Below are 9,381 nucleotides of genomic sequence, written 5' to 3'. Positions count from 1 at the left end.
CGTACTATTAAACAGTAACATTCAGGACAGGTGGCAAACCTGAAATGAGCCAGGACATGAATGCAAATGGATGAAGGGGAGGATGTATATGTACTACCCAGCTTTGAGGTCCTGAATTATCTACCTGAACTTCCAGCCGTACCCCCAATGGAGGGAAACATTCCCACAGGGACTCACGTTCCCATTCGCACCCCACAGGAGAGATGTCTCCTCACTGGCTGGAGAGGAGGCCCAGCAAGGCTGGTCAGTCAAGTGCAGCATCCCTCCCCTTCTCCAAATGTCAAGGACATTTTTTTTTTTAAGCCAGCCACACTAGGAAGGTAGCCAAATAAAGTCTCAAATGCTACACTCCATTGTCAGTGTCCCAGATCCTCCTCCAGCCAGAGCATGTTAGAACATATGCATCGCCATATCTCTCGTCAGTGAACCCCTCTGCACACAGACAGAGGACAAACACCCACAAACATTTGTCATGGACTCTTCCATAGCATCTAGAGCACCAACCATCAAACCTCTTGTGTCACACCTATGATGCTACCATGGACACAACATCCCCAAACATCTTCTCCTACCTAGAGTGTTGTTATAGGACAACAACCCAAAGGCTCATCTGTGAAGATCCTCTTGAACATGTTACCCAGCTACATTGCTCCCTCCTCCACCCCTTGGCTCTTCACTGAACACAAAGTTTAGTCCAAAGTCTACCCCATGATAAAAAAGAAAGAGAAACAAAGATCTTTGTGTTCCACATACCACCTACTGAGGTTTTTTTCACCCTATGACCACAGCTCCCATCACAGTTGCATGGTCTCAAAACTAAAAGATTATCCCAAGATAAGCCAGTTCCCCTTATGGGATCCACAAAGCCATGCAGCTCACTCCTGCAAAAGGTGTGAATGATCACCACAGAATCCGCTGTCTTCACGAATTTCCTCTCCCTTCCTTCACTACAGCCACTTCACACATAAACACAGTCTCAGGAAAAAGAAGCCTCCTGTCAAGCTGAAATGACTACAAAACAAGAAAACAGTGATTCAGCTCTGAGGACATGCTCTGCTGTGCTCTAATAAGCGCTGAAGCCTAAAAAAGTGGAAACCAGTGAGGCACAGGCTTTAAAAACTCACTGTTGCCTTCACTTCTATTTCCTCTTCTACTTACCAGAGGCTGATAGGAAATTTTGTTATTGTTAAAAGATATAAACAAGACAGTCGAAATAGCTCAGAATTTGACTGACACCCTAAATTGTGGCCACAAATAACAACTGCAATCACAATTTCTCACCCTGTGTAATTAACTTCAAGGTCATCTGGCCTTATTCTAGGTCTTATCACCTCTGTAGATATTTTTTTCCTATCTCATTGGTAACTCCTTTAACCCACAAAGGATAGCCTGACCTGAATTTCCAACAAGTGAAAACAAATGTATAAATCTATGCGAAAGGTCCAAGACTGTTAGGTACTTGCATGCCCCTTTAAGGGTCTATATCCAAAAGGTGAGCACTGAAGTCACCACCCAGGCCCCATAAGCACCTGACAGATTCCCACTCTCTGCTGCAAGGTACACAAAGAACTACTAAAATCCTGACAACACTGATCAACCTCGTGCTGTAACCCAAGCTCTGAAGGCACTAAGTAAGATCCTCCCAGGACTCAGCTCGTTCACAGAATCCACATGAAGCAAGATGGACTCAGTGATCCTTGTGGGTCCCTTCCAACTCAGGATGTTCTATGATTCTGTGATATATTGCAACAGTGACCACTGAGAGAGCACAGAGTCTGTGAGCAAGCCCTCTACTTTTGGAGTTGAGAGATACTGTCTTCAAATCCCTTCAAAACCCACATCAAAAGGAAGATGAGACTGTACATATCCACTCCTTTAAAAGAAGGGACCAAGCCATACTGAGCCCCAGTGCCACCAGAGCTGGCACTCCCATGCCAGCTGATACAGCCCAGTCACCTCAGAGTCACATCTAACACTTTTTCTTGGTTACCTCACACAGATGCAGCATTAACAAGGATGGCTGTTCTCTGGCAGCTGTCAGACCTCAAGTTAAGCAAGGAATAGTTCTACCATACTATGACTGTTTCAAGACTTAAGACAACTTCTCTGGTGAATGAGTTTGAATTTGACAATTACCAAAAGGTTATGAGAAAAACATGTTCATAGAGTGCTTCTCACAAATGAGAATTTTACTTCTAGTTCCTGCTCTACCTGAATTGAAACAGAAATACTGACTAATCTTTTGGTTTGACCTTCTTGAGCTCCACTACATAATCATTCACTGCAGCCATGAGTTGAAGCAGGGTACCCCAAAATGTAAAAAATCACCTGGACCTTTGACTACAGGGACATATGCACTCTGCTATCAGAGCTGTACAAATACAACAACACTGAATTAAAGAAGGTCTGATTCTGTATCAGAGAGGTTTAAAATACTCACTAAAATAGCTTAAACTACTTTTTCCTTGCTTCCTTGCTCTTAGCATTAGGAAGCTAACTGTTTTCACAGTGGAAGGACATAAGCAAAGGCAAAGATCACCTGGTAGCATCCTATTTCTTCTTTCATTTCTTCTTTCCATCCCTAGAAAATAACATATATCCTGATGAATACATCATATTTGAATTACTAAGAGCAATTACAAAAAAAAAAATCATTAAAGGTCTTTGAAACCCATTTAATATTGTGATACTGCTTTCATGTAACTCTGAAATAAAATCTAAATTACTTTGCATCTCTTCAGTGTAAAGTGCTGGAATGAAGACTTATTTAAGAGGCTTCTTCAAATAGGGCTTAACCTGCTACACAAAACCAGTGCCGTGATTTGCTTATTTCAGGGGGGTGGAATTAACCACCCAGCGTTTCGGCTGCGGGTGGCTATGACTCCCGCTAATTAATCACTTACCTGCAGCGGCGGCCACCGCTCCCCCGCACCTGCCACCGCTCCGCAAACCCGCTCGCCCGCAGACAGGTGTGGGCCGCCGTTTACGCACCGGCCCCGCGGGACGGATACGCCGAGCGCCGGACCCACCCGTGGGGCGCCCCCGCCCTGAAGGGAGCTGGGACGCGCGGGGCGGCCCTGCCCTCTGCGGGGGCCGGCGGGTACTGCCTGTGCCTGCCTGCGCTCCTGCCTGACTAGAGGACGAAAAGCGGCAGGAAAGGGAAAGCCGGCGGTGCGAGCACCTCTGAGTGCGGAGGCCGGCCTGTGGTACCGAGTTTTTCTCAGAGCGGGTGTAATAGGGCAATATAACCTGGAGAACGGGAGACATCATCGAGGTCTACAGCTTCCTCACAAAGGGAGGAGGCGCTGATCTCTTGTCTGGCGACCAGTGATAGGACTCGAGGCAATGGCAGGAAGATGTGCCAGGGGAGGTTTAGGTTGGGCATTAGGAAAAGGTTCTTCACCCAGAGGGTGGTGAAGCACTGGAACAGGCTCTCTAGGGAGGTGTCACGGCCCCAAGCCTGACAGTGTTCAAGAAGAGACTGGAAAACACCCTCAGACACATGGTGTGAACTGTGGGGTTGTGCTGTGCAGGGGCAGGAGTTGGATTCGATGCTCCCTGTGGGTCCCTTCCAACTCAGGACGTTCTATCATTCTGTAACCGTGCGCTCAAAGCACAGCGCCGCAGACCGATGGGCTGCTTTTCAATTATTACACGTATAATCTCTATGAAGTGGTAACTGACAGATAACGCATCCTCAAAGATGCAGAAACGAAACTAAGTATGGCTTGGCTCCTGCCTGATCGTGCCCTAGCAGCGTACACCGCGGCTGGGCGAGCCGAGGAGCGGCTGTAAAGACACCCCGGGGGCTGCCCCGCACTGCGGGGTTCGGCCCCGCCGTCAGCCCACCCGCCGTGCCGCTCCACGGCCGGGCGAGTCCAGCCCGCCGCCCCACGCGTGTCCCACCCCCCGCCATCCCCGGCAGCCCGTCCTGCTCCAGCCCGCCCCGGCGGCAGCGGCTTCAACCTGCCCCGCCGGGGAGGGGAAAGGCTCTGCAGCGGGGAATGGAGGCCTCGCCTGCCTTAATGTGTGGGCTGCGGATGAACCATGCTGTGAAGCGGGGCCTGGACCCAAATGGTGGCAGCACTCGGGTCCCAGCTCTGCTGCCTCCCCCACAGCCGCAGCCTGGCTGTCTCATGTTCTCCAAGATGAGCAGAGGTCCATTTCGTTCCCCCACCAGCACATTAAACTCCATCCTTCCCTCCACCTTTTCCGTGTCTGTGCTCAACACACAACCTCACAGGTACTAATTTATTTTATATATTTTTAAAAAACCCTCAGACAAGCCCTCTGAAGTTTGATCACTCAAGGTATTGCACCCTCAGGGGTTTTAATTTGATTCCTGATGCTGAAATAGTGCCAGGAGTAGCTGCCTATACTGCTTTCTCCTCTCCAGCTTGCCGTGGCATTATCAGGAGAACCCAATAGGTGGCTGAGATAAGTGTATGGATAGAAAACTTTGTTTACGCTTAGCCTTGGTGTGATGGAGTGGATGCTCATTGAAAGAAGCATTTCAAGGACCTGGAGGGCTCCTGTTATTGAATCCTCAGTGCTGTGACTCAGTGTGTGGCAAGGGCTGTAAATCCTCTGAGAGCTGTTTTCATTCCTAGGTGCTCTGAACAGCAACAGTGGCAAGAAATGGCTCCATCTTTTCCCCTGCAGCTGAGCTGGCTTCTATTAGCGGAGACTTGCGGTCCCTAGGTTAGGTTACTACCTAGCAATTTCCCAGGAAGAGCAAAGACTAGAAAAGCAGCTTCAGCACAGAAAAATATAAAACAGCCTATCTGCTGTGTAAGGGACACATTAGAGGGAAATATTTTTTTTTTAAAGCATTTCAGTTGAGAGGAGCTGTTGCACTAGTAGTTAGGGTTTTCTCTTCAATTGCAGATCAGCTTCAAGGTCCCCATCTTCAAAGGAGATTAGCAGGTGAACCAGGTTAATTGCACAGTCATCATTAGGTCTGTCTTGCCTTCTCTATCCTTCCTAAGGATGCTGTTAATCAACAAGTACAGTCAGGTTTTTCAAGCCCAGCATCAATACCTGGGAAAGGAGGGCAAGATACACACAACGCAGCAATCAGAAAGGTGGATTCTCCTCCGTAGTCATATTCTCTGTCCAGAAAGAAAGCTGCTGAACTGATTGACAGCATCATAATCAATACCGAATGTCTCAGAAAGACAAACCTCCATGGTCCTGTTCAATATTCTTCCTAATCACTCTGGTACTGTCTATGCAGAGACTAAACTGGTGGAAACAGGCAAAAGTCACAAGCAGAGCAAAACAGCAGTGCAGGCTAAGGACTAGATTTGAAATAGTTCAGTTTCTTCACCTTGCACTGAGACTTATTGACAAAGATGATTATTAGGTGGTGAGGAGACTTTTGTCATTCCTGCAATTATAAAAGCTCGGATCACGTCATTGCTGGTATTAAAATACAGACAAGCTACCAATTCCCTTGCTCAGCATGTGGTAACCACTCCCATGAAGTCTGCCACACAACTGCCACTTTCTTAATTAAGGCAGAAACACAAGTCATCTGCTTTAAACAGCGAAATAAATGCATACGCTACCTGTGTGGACTTGGCATTAAGCATGTCAGTGGTCAGCGTCAATTAAGTACTTTCAATTAACTACATGAAATTTCAGTACATTTCAACTTTACAAATACAAAGGATAAAAATCATTAAAAAAAGTAGAACAATTCTTATCTGTTTTAGACCCAGTGGTACTCTAATGTGGGTTGTATACTTTAATTCTTGTATTTCTAAAAAGTGTGCTGTAGCTTTCAAAGCACTGGTACCACTGACCGCCATATTGCACTTAGAGATGGAGACACCCAACAGTCACACCAATGCCATCACTGTTTGCCTAGCAGCTGGTACAGAAAATAACTATTAAAAAAGAAAAATAAAACCAACAAAATAAATAGCAAAATCAACTATGGGATGGACAGTTACAGAAATTGTGAAGTCATCACTGCAGAACACTTGCCTGTCACAGTTTGGTTCTCTGTCACCCCAGAATAGCACCTGGCAACTCAAACACATCATTGATCATCTATCTCCTGGTTTTCTTGGCTTTTTTGTCTCTTTCCATTCTGAAGCATCAAATCTACTATGGCAGTAAGCAAGAGCATTTACGTAGGTATTTGTGAGCACCACCCACATATGCCATGTGAAGTGAGTCTGGATTAATGCTGTGACGTACACCTGGTGGGGCCCATCCCTCTGGAGGGAAGACCTGCAGTGGGGCACAGCTGTGGGTGCTGGTAAAAGGAGACTTTGCTGTGCACTACCCTGGGGAGGGGGTCTAAGAGCAGGGCCAAATGCCTCTGAGGGGAAAAAGACTGAGAGGCAGGGAGTAGGTGGCTTTCCCACAGCTGGAGGAGCTGATAAGACATCAGACTCAAGGGACAAGTATTTTGGACACAGCACAGAGACATTGCTCACACTATGAGGAAGAGTGGGAACATGAGCTCCAGTGATTCCTTTAAGGCCAACATGGCATGGGAAGAATTCTGTGTATTGTGGCTTGAGGTTGTGGGGTCTATTTAATTTAAATTTGCTTTTATGTTTAAGATTTGCTGACTTTTCTTGCCAAGAGGACAGACTTCAGTAATAAAATAGCTACAGGACAAATCTGCAGATGCTTGTGCGATGATGGATATTTAAAGCTTGAGTGGATGATAGTGGCAAACAAAAATGGTCTGACTGTTCAAGCATTAGATAGATCTTGCACCATTTTGTTTATTCAGGTAGATTTAGAAAAGTGCATCAGCACTTTGACTGATAAGGAAGTTCAGTGATGAGATCTGGAACAGCCTCAACCCAGAACTGCTCGAGTTTAGAAGCTATGAAATTAGGGGTACAATTTCATCTACTTAGAACAAAACTTTCAAAAAATGATTAATAGGGTTGGTTTGCCCTAGTTTTTGATTGGCCAGTTTGAGACCTTGTGAAAATATTAAGAACTCACTATTCAGGAAACACAGCTCACTTTCTGCAACTTGATAATTATAAGAAGTATCTCCAGCTGGAGGCCTCTGGGTATTTAGCCATTCTAGTAAGTAACACTATAGTAATGCAACTGAGCAGTAGTATTTATAGCACTAATTCTTAAAAATGATTTCTGAAACACTTCTGGCCTGTATTATCTAATATGTGTTCTTATAATCTGTCAGGGTGTTCATATGTAAATAACCTGTAGAGGAAATTGTGTTCTTTCCTCATGTGTCCTTTTTTCTGTGTAATTTCTTTCCTTCTTCAGTATTGGGAGGACAACTAGGGATGAAAAGAATAAATCAGACTTACAATTCTTGTAAAACAATAGGCTGAAAAAGCATTGTCTCTGAGTAATATCCGTATGGAGACAGAACTTTGTAGTATAAGAAATGGGATGGGAACCATAGTAACTTTCAATTACATGAGCCTTGGTATTTTTAGCTAGAATGAGAGGACAAATGATTAATCCAAGAGAGACGTAGAGCCCAAAGCACAACTGTTTGTGCTGCAGCTCGCACCTGTTTGAACTGAGGACAATATTCTGCTAATAAGAAGTTTCTACAGCTAGAAGAGATTTCATGTGATCCTCAAGAGCTATAAATGACAGTTTTAAACGCCCTCCATAGGCAGTTGAGTCTACAGCTAGGCTGGGGACTACCTGGGACAGCAAGTGCTACAAAGCTGGGAAGTTATTTCTGAGAACTGCTTGTGCTGCTATGTGATGGAGAGTGGATGGCTTAGGACACCCATCAGCTGATTTTACAGCGCAAAGACAAACATAAAATTCTGACGTGGTGGAGCCCCCAAACACCACAGGCATTACTGTTTATGCTGCACCAGCCTTTGGAGACCAGGACCACTTCAAGATGGGAACAGTCCAAAAAAAAAAAAAGGGGGAGGGGGGGGCAGTTGTTGCTCCACCAAACAACTCCAGTCCTGATACAGTTTGTCCAGATGAGAGTGTGATACTTTCTACTGGAGTTAAGGTCTGACTGTTTGAAGTACAACCTCTCTTACCTTTGCTTTAGAAACCAGTTGTCTAAATGCAGGTGAAGAAATAATAATCTGGAAGTTTCTGCAGATTCAGTGGAGGTTTCTAAGTTCACTCTCAAGTCTGAAATGCCTTCTGGACCAAGAAGAATTTTCCTTGTGTGATCAATCCCCAATCTCATAAAGATGTTCTTGAAAACCCAGTTTATTATCTGCACTGCCTCAAAAAAGCTACTGTCAGGTTCTTTTAAAACATTGGGTATGCATTCTAACCCTAGGGTAGCTTTCCACAGGAAGAAAACATCTTCCCATAGCTTCAGTCAAAGTGACTATTTAGCAGAAAGTGTTATTGGCAACTGATGCAGACACAGTACTAGATACGACAGATCATTGTCCACACCTGAATGATTGTTCCTCGTGACTCTTAGTCCCACAAACATATCACTGTTTGGACTGCCAAAAACTAAAAAGAATGTGTTTACAATGACTTTTGAAATCTTACACTGAGGATGATTCCACTGTTGTTTCCTTGTGCTATAGCTGTGCCAGAGACAGTAGGAAAATATGAAGAGTCAAAGTGCTGCCTGTACTGTCTACAGAGACACATCCAGACTCACAGTTAATTTCCCAGCTTATCTTAAAAACACTTCAGAGTTTTTTTTCTTCTCATCCCTCTAGCCTCATAAGTTACCTTTGCCAGTGGCTCGCAGAGAATGCTTAGGGAAGACTATGAGAGTCTTTCCACAGTTTGTTTTTGGTTAATTTGTTAATCATCATCCCCCAGATGTACTGCAAGCAGTATCACGAAAACAGCCAGACTGAGCCAGACCAGGAGGTGCAGCTTCTGACACGCACCAGCAATGATGACAGACACAAGTACACTGGTGGGCAAGCACATAGCATGTCACCTGTCAGTCTTAAGCATCCAGCAGTATCAGATCTATCTTTATATCCAATTAATTTGCAACAGTTTTTCATCTTGAGTTTTAGTACCTAAGGTGTGTGCTAACAAGGAGCTCTGGAGTTTGGCAATGCGGTCTGCAAAGCATTTTCTTCGTTTTCATAGGTCCTGTTCCTTGTGCAGAAGGGGCAGTGAGCAACTTCTAAATTCATCCTCTCACAGAAAGTCTGATTATGTACATGAGAGACAAAGGAATTAAAAGAAGAAGTATCCATAAGTTAAGTATTAGGAAGATGCAGGATCTCCAGCTCCCCAGGAGCTTGGGTGACAAGATTATTGTCCCCACCCAAAACATCTGCTTGGACATTTTTAGCTGTGAACATGGTCTCTCTGTAGCAGTCTCCAAGTTGAAAGGAGGAACTGTACAGCTGTTCTTTACTCCAAAAGTTTGAGGTAATGCGAACATTTCTGTGAAAATGATTTGGTGGT

The sequence above is a fragment of the Patagioenas fasciata genome, chromosome 1 (genome assembly GCF_037038585.1).
Source record: "Patagioenas fasciata isolate bPatFas1 chromosome 1, bPatFas1.hap1, whole genome shotgun sequence".
Classification (NCBI taxonomy): domain Eukaryota; kingdom Metazoa; phylum Chordata; class Aves; order Columbiformes; family Columbidae; genus Patagioenas; species Patagioenas fasciata.
The sequence above is the reverse complement of the archived record's forward strand: the minus strand, read 5'-3'. Positions refer to the sequence as shown.